The 12278-nt window shown below is 38.9% G+C and overlaps 1 long non-coding RNA gene across 1 annotated transcript; it reads left to right on the top strand.

Annotated features, from left to right (window-relative positions):
* The first annotated feature begins 6138 nt into the window (after nucleotides 1-6138).
* On the top strand, nucleotides 6139-9606 carry LOC139145721 (uncharacterized). Its single transcript, XR_011554993.1, has 3 exons — nucleotides 6139-7062; nucleotides 7552-7692; nucleotides 8862-9606. It is a non-coding gene; the product is annotated as an uncharacterized lncRNA (long non-coding RNA).
* Nucleotides 9607-12278: the final 2672 nt, after the last annotated feature.

Raw genomic sequence — 12278 nt, 5'->3', positions numbered from 1 at the left:
AAAATGTGATTATACTCAGTGTGACCGGATCGGTTATTCACGGACTTAAGTTGGTGTTTATTTTCCGCTTTTGGCCATTGCATATATGAGTACTAGCAGTTTTGCCCAAAATAAAAACAAATATAGAAAGTTTGCGAGAATTACCGACACCTGTCATTGTAGAGTGGTTTGCCTGTGGTCTGCTTTTAGAGTACGGCTGATGGTACCATGGCAGAACTACTGTACGCCGATTTTTCCGATAACGAGATATACTTTCCGGCGAATGCAATTACATCCTAAGACTACACTCAGTCAGCCACGGAAATAACTGAAAATATGCAAGAACAGAGTCTGTGCATATACGCTCAAACCTTGTATTGTAAATGCGAGTTGCCATAGTGTTGTGTCAGCATTACCTTACGGAATGTAGTAACATATTCAGACCTCAGGACGACAAACTCTAGTTTGTATGTTGTATAGACATAGAGCTATGGTATATAGAAAATTTATCGATCATTTTTATCCTGCCGGGTAAAGTTGATTGAAATCAACGATGCGGCACAGATTGGTGAAAGCACTAGACATTCACTGCACGTGGATCATATTCAACAAAATCGTTCGACTGTTGCGAATTAACTTTTCCTTTCCCACTACGTATTGCTGATTGTACACCAAAGGGGAACGTCGGTACACGAAAGGGAAATCCCACAGTATTTACCGGGTTTGCTATGACCTTTCATTGTACACTGTGTAAGGTTATGAGTACCAGCAGTTTGGTCTTGAAGGTTTTGCTTCCTATGCAGTACTTTGCCATGCTGTCAGTAAAATGCTATCGCTTCTGTTTGTTTGAAGGGGTCTGACTTGATTTAAAAGCTTGGAGTACTTCTCGTTCAAACTATGGATTTTATATAAAACTGGTAGCTAATTTAGATACCTACATCAGAGGCTGACGTGGTGAAGTTACATTGATGTGGCACTGTTCAGATAAATGTTCAGATGTTTAACGCGATACGTGTTTGGGATGTTTATCAGAGAAACATGTACGCGCCAGAACAAACCATAGAACCTCTCTTTCCCGAGGATCTATGCACAAACGAAAAAACGTCCTTACGTACTTGGAAACACATTTCCAAACATAACTACATTACGACCCAGATTTACACAAGGTAACTTCTTTACTTGACGAATAAATTGCTACGACGGGAAAACACACAAAATCAACAAATCAATCAATGCATCTATGCAATTATCGAGACTAATTTTGAGCAACTGGAGAGAAACTGTTCACTGGTTTTCTAAGGTAATGTCAACAGACTAACAGGACTACAGTTACTTATCGTATAGCTAATCTGTGTACACCAAAAACAAACACAAACAACATCTTTGCCTCTTACAAAACGCAAAAAGACCACAACAACAAGAAATAATGTGTGAAGTCGCTTTCTTTTTGCTACAAACAGCACTGTGACAATGATGAAGAGAATCCCCTTTACATTTTTATTAACTCTTATGGATGTTCTCTTTATACTGTACAGTATACATTTTCGTTCGATTTTTTTGTTATTTGCCTTTGTTAAAAACCATCTTAAATAAAACGTGGCCACATCAAACAGCCAATTGTAAAATTTGACTCCTTCCCGGCAGCCATTTTGTAAAACTCTCTGCTTGATTCTCGGCGGATCGTCTACTACTTTATGAGCTGCTAACTAGTTATTTGATCAGGGTGATAAGCCCCACGTTGGTGATCGGCAGAACAAATTAATGAAGGGGATTAGTGAGGGTAATTAACAGATATGGACTGTTTTCTTTGAAATACTATACAGAGATAGCTAGGGTAAAGTAATAGGCACACAATAGACACAGGTACGGCTTGTTTAATGAAAAAATAGTTTAATACATGACATTTATTAATCATATTCGTAAATTCTAGACGAATATTGCTTGCCATTCCCTGTAGGTTCACAAGTCAGTGGACCAACGCGTTCACCCCACGATCTACGCAACAGCCAATCAGTATCGCGAAGTCTGCTGAAGTTCATTCAGTTTTCCATTCACTCATTTATCTGTGAGTCCCTCAGCTCATTACCCGTGCCCTTGGTTTGTTGGCATTTGGCGGCAGTGACAAACAACGAGCAAAAACACAGAAGGTGATTTACTATTTGAATTATATGATGTTTTACTATACTGTAACAGAGGCACATATCAGTATGACCATTGAACTCGTGGAAATGTTTGTGATCCGTTTAAAAAGCGTTTAAAATCGGACATCGACTTATCACAAAATTCGAAAAAAAACGTGTGTACAGCTGTCGAGATCTTTGGCACAGTTCAGTTACCAAAAAAGCTATTGCCACTACTCAACCTACTTAGAAACGGCAGCAATGGGTCACTCAATTTTACAACGGCAGCGCCGCACTCTGTTTCCCTTGCATAGACCATTTTGATTGGTGGGACTTGTTTACTGTTGGTTTTCTGATATACGAGACTGTAAGTTGCCATAACAACAAGTGTACATACATGTAAAGTTCGTCCCGTTGGTCATTGATGACCCGAAAATGAACCCGGATACAACACACAATGCATCTGAAGAAAACTTATTGATAGGCGTTTTCTTTCAAATGCTTGCGATCGCAAACACGCACCTGGACACTGGAAGACGAAAACAACAGTGATACCACGTGAAAGCCATTTTTCAATGCGATCCTTTATTAGACAGTGATGTCAGCAGACTAGTTTCCATGATGACTACAAAAGACCAACAAAAATCACAGCGCAATCCTACATATTTGTTTCTGATGCGTTTTACCAGCTAAGTCTCAATTCATGAAGGAGGAAATATAGAAAGTACCTTTTAACGTTCGGTTTTATTTACATACTGTTTTCTAGAGCCACAGAAAGTACATTACATGTAAATCCAGTGAAAACCGTTGAGATACATTGATTTGTTTAGCATGAATACAAACTTTGCAAGAATAGGTGGGTGCATGAGAACTGATGGATGGGGAATTTGAAAATATCAATGATATGTTAGGGGCATTTAAGGGATTTAGGGAGATAAAGGGGGACTCGAAGCGAAACTCTCTCTCATTGATATGAAATATGTGTCGGAAGTTGCAGAAATAACTGGTATGGAAAAAAACACATTCTCTGTTGTGTATTTAATTTTAAGAACACAAACACAAACCTACAGGTACTTTCTCACACCCATAGACGTCAACCCAGATCACATATTCTATGTGTCAACAGAAACATTAATTTTGTTTTTATAGAGTAGTACAAAGATATGATGTTATTTTTATTGTTTCGATCATATTTACAATAGCTGTTGTAAATAAACACATTCACTTCGCCCCCCCCCCAATAGAAATTACCATAGTGTTACTGAGTACAGCGCGTAAAGACACTCCTTCTTATATACATAAGGGACTGCTCAGTTTCTTCGTCGGGGAGGGACGATGGATTCATTGGGGTCACCCTGTTTTTGACTTTGGTGATAGGGGGGTGGGGATCACCATGTTTTTGAAATGCCCAATGGGAGGGGGGTTCTGCGTGTTTTTGAATTTTGACATGGGCTCATACTTGCCTAAAATGAATTGTGCAAGACACAAATTTCATCATTAAGTTGCATTTTTTCGGCGCGCCCTTTGGAAGCGTAACTTTAATAATCAGATATATATTTCAGAGCCTCCTTAGGTTTCGAAACTTTAATATATCACACATATATATATGAGATATTTGTATATTTAAATTTTTCGGCGCGCCCTTTGGGCGCTTTACTTTAAAATATCAGAAATATTTTTTCAGAATTCCCTTCTGCTGCATGACTTTCATTATCAGACATATATATCAGAGATATCTGGATGTGTAATATTTTTCGTCACGCCCTTCGGGCGCGGTACTTTCATATATTAGGGATATATATGTCAGAAATATTCGTTATAAAATCTGCAGTTCACATGAAAAGCATGACAAGTTCCTGATACTTTTCTGTTTTCTCGATGAGAATTCAGTATGAGAAAGCAACATGCACTAAGATTTCACAATCACATTTTTCTTACAACAGTTCTGGGCGACTCGTTATGCATAGAAAGTGTGGAATACATTCACAGCTCATTCAAAATACTGTATTCAAACTTTAGAATTGACACTTTTAAGTTCCTATCTTACAACTGCAAGACAACAATTTCTTTTAAAACACAGAATGACTGTATGTTTAAAATACACACACACACACACACACACACACACACACACACACACACACACACATGTGTGTGTGTGTGTGTGTGTGTGTGTGTGTGTGTGTGTGTGTGTGTGTGTGTGTGTTGAATTATTGCATTTATATTCCATCTTTTGTTTTCCTTTGTCGCGCGCCGGGGGGGGGTCACCTTGATGTCGAAAGTTGGAATAGGGGGTCACCTTGTTTTCGAAATTTGAGGCCGAAGAACTGACCAGTTCCTAAAGGGATGTAATATCCTTCCAGTTCACACATGAACCTTCAGTTAACACATGAAAGTGTCGAGGCAAACATACCCCGACCTGTTCACAACTGATTGCTTTGCATGCAATGGTGTCATCACCTTTACGATTACATGACGAGCCGCCCTTTACAGACCATCATGCAATTCGATCAAAAGGCTAATTGCATAGTGAATTCATGGTCGAAGCGGGTTAAAATACGAAGTGAAACGACATGAAAAAGAAACATATTTTCACCAAGGGGTAATGTTAACAATAAAAGCCCTCGTCATACGACTTTTCTATCGCAATTGGCCAACTGGATCACTAAGTTCCTACGGCATTACAAAATGCTTATGTCGAACAGCGAAAATGTGTTATGTTCTTCCTACACGTTTTACCTGCCGGTAAAGTGGGAAATAGTCATGTGAGTCTACTACGCTGTGTTGCTGGGGCATTGGGATACGTCTTTTCAGAGCGTTGCCACTGTTTTGAGTGTGCGTATTAAACCTTGCAACCCGCCCTCGGTGGTAGTAGACGTGCTTTGAATAGCTCAAATAAACAGCCTTTGTGTTTCTTTTATATTGCGGTTTTTTCCATAGGTCAGCGGAGGCTAAACAACGCATTATGCTCTCGTGTCATTTCACAGTCAATTCCAGCTTCTTAAAAAACCAAAGGTTGACGAAACATTTCAGGACAGCTATAGCACAAATGTATATTCATATTCATATATTTAAGCAATAATTCACCCCTCCCGGCCCATAATGGACGAAAGCAAACTTTGCACGACAAAAGATTTCAATTACAAATCAACTTTGGTAAAGCTATGTACGTGAAATATTCCTGAACGGCAAACTGCCGAATCCAGTATCCCTGGTAATGGAGACTACCTGAAGAGTTCAAATGTTTTGAAAGACATTTCCAGCGTCATGCGCCGTAGAGCAAACAGATCGAATTCCTTCCACTCTCCTAATCATTGTGTCTGAGATCAAAATGTACAATAGACAGGTCATCCCTAATCCCGGCAAACTTTATGGGGTTCCGCGTCATTTTTTCTTGATTCCCCTTCTTATTAATACGAAAATAGTTATGTTAGGGAACATCAGAAAGTGTTCCATTTTTTACTTCCCTGCACATGTATGCAGATACCAAATTTGAGCAAACACACTAACTGCTATCAATCTTAATGGATTCCTCAAATTGTCAACATGTTTAGGGAGACAAGCCAATCACCGTAATTTCTTTCTCGTAAGTTTAATTGTCCGGTGATTTTAAATTAGTTATTCGTTTTCCGAAATCAGATTTGTCAGGTTAATCGTTTGTGCTCACATATTTAAAAATTCTGTTTTGAAAAATATAACATATTTAAAGAAACGTACCGATTAAAATAGAGACAGCAAAAAGACATTGGGCATCGATTCCTAAAACCACTTTTATTACTTTTAAATGAGTTTTTAAAAGCTGTAAAATTATATTCCTCGTTTTACACAACGGGTCAGATCTGATTCAGCGAATTGTGGTGGTTTTTGTCAGACTCCTCGTCTCCGAGTCCTGTGTGGGCAGGAATAAATTACAAGAGCAGCAAGGCTAGATTCTGATTCAGCAACGTACTTTATTTCGCTGAGCTGCTGCCTGCAGATTCCATGCCAGTTATCAATACAAGAGCAGCAAGGCTAGATTCTGATTCAGCAACGTACTTTATTTCACTGAGCTGAAGCTTACAGATTCCATGCCAGTTATCAACCCCCCCACACTCTCCCATACCTCATCGCTCTGTCAAATCTCTAAACACGGGTTTTTGACCTGCTCGAGGAAGCCAGAACTCCAGTTTAAAAATGAATACGAGTCAAAGATAAGTCATCTTACTTTTAATCACATTTTCGTGTTGTGAACATAAAGTAGCCCTTCTGTGATTTTATATATTCTGGGATTTCGCCTGGCACAATTCTAATCAAACCTACCAGCATATTTCAGGAGTGGAGTTTCGCTTGAATGGACATTTTAGGAGTCCAAGAGGTTCTGACCGGTTGCTTAACTCAAAGTTTGCATGTGATATCATTATCGCCAGTCTCAAGCCTTTCGGGGGCTATTTTGGAAGTCCCCTGGCAGTAGCGGATAACAATATTTCTACCAGGAACTTGTGTAACTCGATCACTCATCGAAATTTCGATTCTCGAGATATATGCATATTCGGCGAACGCAATTTACTAATAATATGCTCATTCTTCTTCAGACCACAGCCAAAAAATCCTCCATGTCTGTGTTCAGACAAAACTCTATGCAAAAAGTCATGAGGATGGATAAAGAAAAACCTGAAAGCCTTTAGCTTTACCACCTCCTGGGATTCAAAAGATGCAATATAGGGTCGTTGTTCACAAAATAAAGAAATAGTTTAACGTTCAGGTGAAAACCCCTGCTGAAGAAAATGCCTTTATTTACCTTTATTGCATCCGTGACACATCCTGATAGTTGCCGGATTTGTCACGGATGCAGCCAATATCTCGGGACATAGACCCACGAAGTGTAGCTAACAACGGCAGTATATAAGTACAGAACGCGCCTACAACCAATTCATTTTCAACGCTTACTGAAGAAGGTGCGATACCAGTGTCGAGAAAAATCACGGTAAGCTTTACAATGCAAATCAAACTCTCTTATCAAAATTGTGATATATAATAACACAAATTACTTCAAGTACAAAGTACTGATATCTGTTACTTACGTTTTATACACAATGCAATCTTCAAATTCAGATTGCAAGATGCTTGAAACTGAAATGACGGATAGTACTATTTAGTAACTGAAGTAATCAGTGTTATTATCTACAACGCTCGAGATCTGCTTTTGGCATTGAGCACTGGTGTAATTTTCCTCGCGGACACTGTATACTTCGGGGTGTGTGTGTTTATATATATATATATATATATATATATATATATATATATATATATATATATATATATATATATATATATATCGGCGGCAATGACAGATACTATTGAAACTCTGATTTCAGATGTAACTATTAGTATCTCAGAGATACAGGCATGTTGTTACATTTGTGACCACACAATATTTGTACGCAACTCTACCGTATATACGTTTCATTAAAAGGTGTTGAAGATGAAGAAATTCACTGCTGTGATCTGTATTGCCGTCCTTCTTTGTCTCTTAGTTGAAGATGGTGAGGGTTGGTTCAGACGTCGACGACGACGTCGCACTCCGCCACCATCGCCACCCAGCCCACCATCCACGGTTAGTATATTCCAAGAAACCATGTGAAATCTTGTAAATGTTTTTACAGTTCACGCCATGAGGAGTTACCTTGATCGGAAACCAGTGTTATCTGTTTCCGAGTCGAAAACCGCTTTCACAGTGTAAATCAAAACTCGATCGGTATTCAACTGAAATGATTTATATACTAATGCGTTGGATTGATCTATAACCCAAATGGTTCTAATATCAAACTAACTCTGTACAGAAATGACTCAAAGTGTATTCCAGTTCTCGGTAGTCGCGCTATATACCAAGAAAAAAATATTTTTAATTGTGATACTGCTTTGACTCATTTATTAATATACTCCACTGGAAACAAAATAACTGTCTTACTATCCCAGCCCATCTATTCTGAAACAGGTTTCTAGTGATATAGCAAACATATGTCAAAACGACTAATATGCAAAAACGTAGCCCGATATTTTCGTCCAACTGAAGAGATTGGAGATGAACAGTGTACATCAATTGTCAGCGTTCACCATATTTTGACGTTTTGTAGTAAATTGTACATTTTTTGTTTGTTATGTGGAATCGGTAAAGATGTCAGTTACTTTACGTCATTTTTCGTCAGCTTTAGAGAGAGAGCTTTTCTGGCCGTAACCTTGACTTTTCTGACTCTAGTAATCGCATTTTTTCAAACAAATATTAACAATACATTGTAGTCGAAAATCAGTACATAAGCTTAATTGAAGGACTTTCTTTCACTGATAACGTTTTAACGGCAAAAGACATGCAATAGTTCTTTTACCGGTTCCATGATGCAGTGCGCGCCAGGGTATACAAAGCGTACGTTACGCATAGAACTTTTTAGCCGTAGGGTACACGCAGGATACGTTACTCATAGAACTCTATGGCAGATTACACCCTGACCTATATTTTCGTCGCTGATGATTAGATTATACACGGGGCATTATTTGGTATTGCAAATTTGTGTCATTCTTCTATAACAATCCGTTGTACAACACAAATCAGCATGTTTTCGCTGTTTTGAGCTTATATACAATGTTTGATAAAGTCACTGCAATGCATTGTGGGATAACCGGGAAGAGGTCTATACGCCCGTCTGGATGTAATAAACCTGCTCTGGAGTAAATTCAGAGTATCGGCCAATAAAACATAACATTGTTTCCAATTTTATTTTTCTTCAGTGTGGACGATGCAATGGGCTGGTATCGAGGGCAACGTCTCCTAGAGGCTCCCGCAATTTCGGCAGCTGTTCGAGTTGTGGACACGGATGCAGAGAGTGTAGAATGTACTCCTGCAATGGAATGAATCTCTATGGATGCAGAACAAGCTGCTCTTCTGTACAATACTGTCCATAATAGCTGAGCGACGACTCGAAGTGGAGATATCAACAGCATGTAGAAGAAGAGCCTTCCGTCTGATTTAATCAGAGACGTTTAACACAGACAATGCAGCGTCAAAGCACAGCGTCTCTTGGCATATATTCTCTCATGATAAACAGAATTTCGGCTGTATTGTAGAGGAATGTATTATTCTTTTCATTCAGTACTTTTGGTATTCAGTCGAATATTTTAGTATTTGAGAATACTTGTGTTCACTATTATCACGAACAAATTTCATTTCGAGGTTTTAATTTCACATTCACGCTCGCGCGCGCACCGTGGCACGCACAAAAAAACAAACAAACAAACAAACAAGCAAGCAAACAAACATACTCGAAGGAAAATGATGTGACTTTTGATATCTTAATGAACATGCATCTATTCTTGGTTTTGGAAGAGTTTTTCAAATTCGATACAGAATCAATGGAAATGCATTCAGACTGACTTTAAAGGAGTATCAGATATGGGAACTGTAAATCTTTCATCATTTTTATCATTCCTTACATGTTTCAATGAGGAGTGTCGATTAAAGTCATTCCATTACGTCCACCAGTCTGTGATTCACAATTACTTGTACTGTACGTTGTTATGGCAGCTTGCAAGTGAATTAATTGCACGAAAGAGGTTCCTCTAAAGAAATCAAGGTTCGAGCAAATCATGGTTGACACCCTGCGCTCGGAGCTAAACTGCCGATTCGGTGCCAACAAACCTAAACCGCTGAAGTAAACGCTTTTTGTTCCGAAACGACATTGCCAAAGTAATGTACGTGAAGTGTTCCGAAACTTTCAATCGTCGAATAAAAAAAAGAGTCCCTTGTAGCAGAATACCTGAACAGTTGAAGACGTTTCAAATGAAAGGTGCCGCAGAGCTCGAGGAAATGGATCGAATTCGTTACACTTTCCTATTGTCTTAAGGGTCAAAATGTATAATGGACGTGTCACGTCGACCTCAGTCCCAAACACGGTAAATTTTAGGGGGTTCCCGGTACATTTACCTAGGTTCCCCTTAGTGTTTATACAAACGTAAATTATGTCAAGGGACTTCAGAAATATTTCAATACTTTTCTGAATTTTTGTGCTTACATCGAAAGTTGATAAGCAAAACTCTACTTGTATTCAATCTCAAAACTAGCGACATTATCTGATTCCAACATGGTCGTAGTGTCGTATACTACAAACAGTTTTAGGGATTTGAACGTGTAACGTATAGTTAGGCTGCGTTCACATAAAAAAAACGGTGAGGGAGCTGGATGAATTCAGGGGGATTCGAAATTTTTAGAAGTAATTACACAAGATCGAGAACCAATTTGGCGCACTACATTACTTTTTTCTCAAAAAATCTAAAAATGTATGAATTCTTGAAAAAAAACAAGTAGACCTAGTATCGGGGCAGAAGCTGTAACTGTTTATAATTTTTTCGATATTTCTGTCCAATATATCAAATACAGTTTCTTTGTGTCTCCCAACATGCTGAACTTAAACACACAATATTCATTTTGTCGACGAAGCCTTCGTATATGAATGTTGGGTGATATTGAATTAGAGTCAAAACTGAGAATCATTTGTCAATGATACAAATACACGGTACACATACACAGGCTGTGTTGGCAAGACAGCTCGACATGCTGTAGGGAGTTGAGCAAGAACGCAATTGTATGAACTAAACAAAAGTATATTGTCAAAATTATCAAAGTGCAGCTACCTCCCTGCTACTGCGGCCGCAGCGGCAGGTATTGCAGTCTGCACCTATTATCCAAATTATCGTTAATACAATAAAAGAAATACTAAAGAACAAGTGACACATTTAAATATCAGCAGCAAATTTCTGAATATGCTGTGGATTATCTTTCTTAGATGAGAAAGAGTCCAACCCTTATCATTTGCATACATCAGTGTCAGTAGTGACTGCTGGCGGCGTACATCAGTTACTCCAAATTTGCGCTCGCTCGGTTCGTCATTTGTATATTCTGTTGGAAACGCGGAAGCTTTCGTTCAGGATGAATCGCCTAATTTCGGCTTATATTAAAAGATAAAGGGATTGAACTTCGGGAAATTTCGGGATTGACCATCCTCAGGAGTCATTTACCGATATAGTTGATGCATATGAGGCCAGTAAGTGCGAATTTGGCGAACTTTTTGGGGCACTCCCTCCGAAGAACCAAGCCACGTCTCCATCTTGACGCCGATTTTGTAAATCCAAGTCACTCCTGCACAGTATCAGGTGCAGCCAGCGGAGCTATTCATCTAAAAAGCTATTCCGGAAGCAATTTTTGAGGGCAGGGGAAATTTTAATTTTGCTAGGGCAGGGAACTTATTTTTAGGTGACAGGGGAGCAAATTTTAGTTTTTTTGTTGGGCAGGGCAGATATTGGTTGATTGTCTTGGGGACAGGGCTTGGCGAAAAACGAGGAGAGGGCAGCTACTTTTTAAACGGGGACAGGGGAATTTCAGCCATGGTGTTTCCGGGGATGGGGACACAGCGCAAGTACTTATACCTTTTAAAGGTTATCCAGACTATTTAGCCTATCGATTGACCCCACTTCTCACTCTATGTACTGCGAGATGGAAACCAAATACAAGGCCACGTCTGCATGGGAATGTTAATTTTGAGGGGAAATTTTTTCTCAGGGTAGGAGAAAATCGACATTTTTTTTCATCACAGGGTTGGGTAGCTTCATGTCTGCAGGGGAAATGGAATGACAAAATTTTGAGGGGGGATTTTTTCAAGGGCAGGGGAAATCGGCAAGTTTTTTTCGCCACAGGGCAGGGGAGCTTCAAACATTTACAGTGGGGAGGGGGAAAAGGCAAAAAAATGTTGGGAGCGGGTAAAAATGAAGTTGAGTGCGACAGGGTAAGTCGAAAAATTTTCAATGGGAGGACAAATTATGAACAGCTAACTAATTACCCTCTTGACTTAAAATCAGTCAGTTCACATTACTTGTCAGGTACAATATATCTTATCATAGTAAGGACCCCTTTAAAAGTGCATTGTTCGTTGGCTGCACCTGACAGTATAAGCGATTCTCGTTTAGAGTCGAATATTCAATTAACCTTGCATATAGCAAGTAGGGTTTCCCACACTTTTTCTTGATTTGTGCACTCCAACACTGTTTGCTAAAGGCTAACTCAATATTATTAATTTCCAAATAATTTAAAACTTAGAATTTAATTTCAAGATTATTTTTTCAAAGTATGCTCAAAAATTGATAATATTTAGGATT

Source organism: Ptychodera flava, chromosome 12 (genome assembly GCF_041260155.1).
Source record: "Ptychodera flava strain L36383 chromosome 12, AS_Pfla_20210202, whole genome shotgun sequence".
Classification (NCBI taxonomy): Eukaryota; Metazoa; Hemichordata; class Enteropneusta; family Ptychoderidae; genus Ptychodera; species Ptychodera flava.
This window is presented reverse-complemented; position numbering and strand designations above follow the sequence as displayed.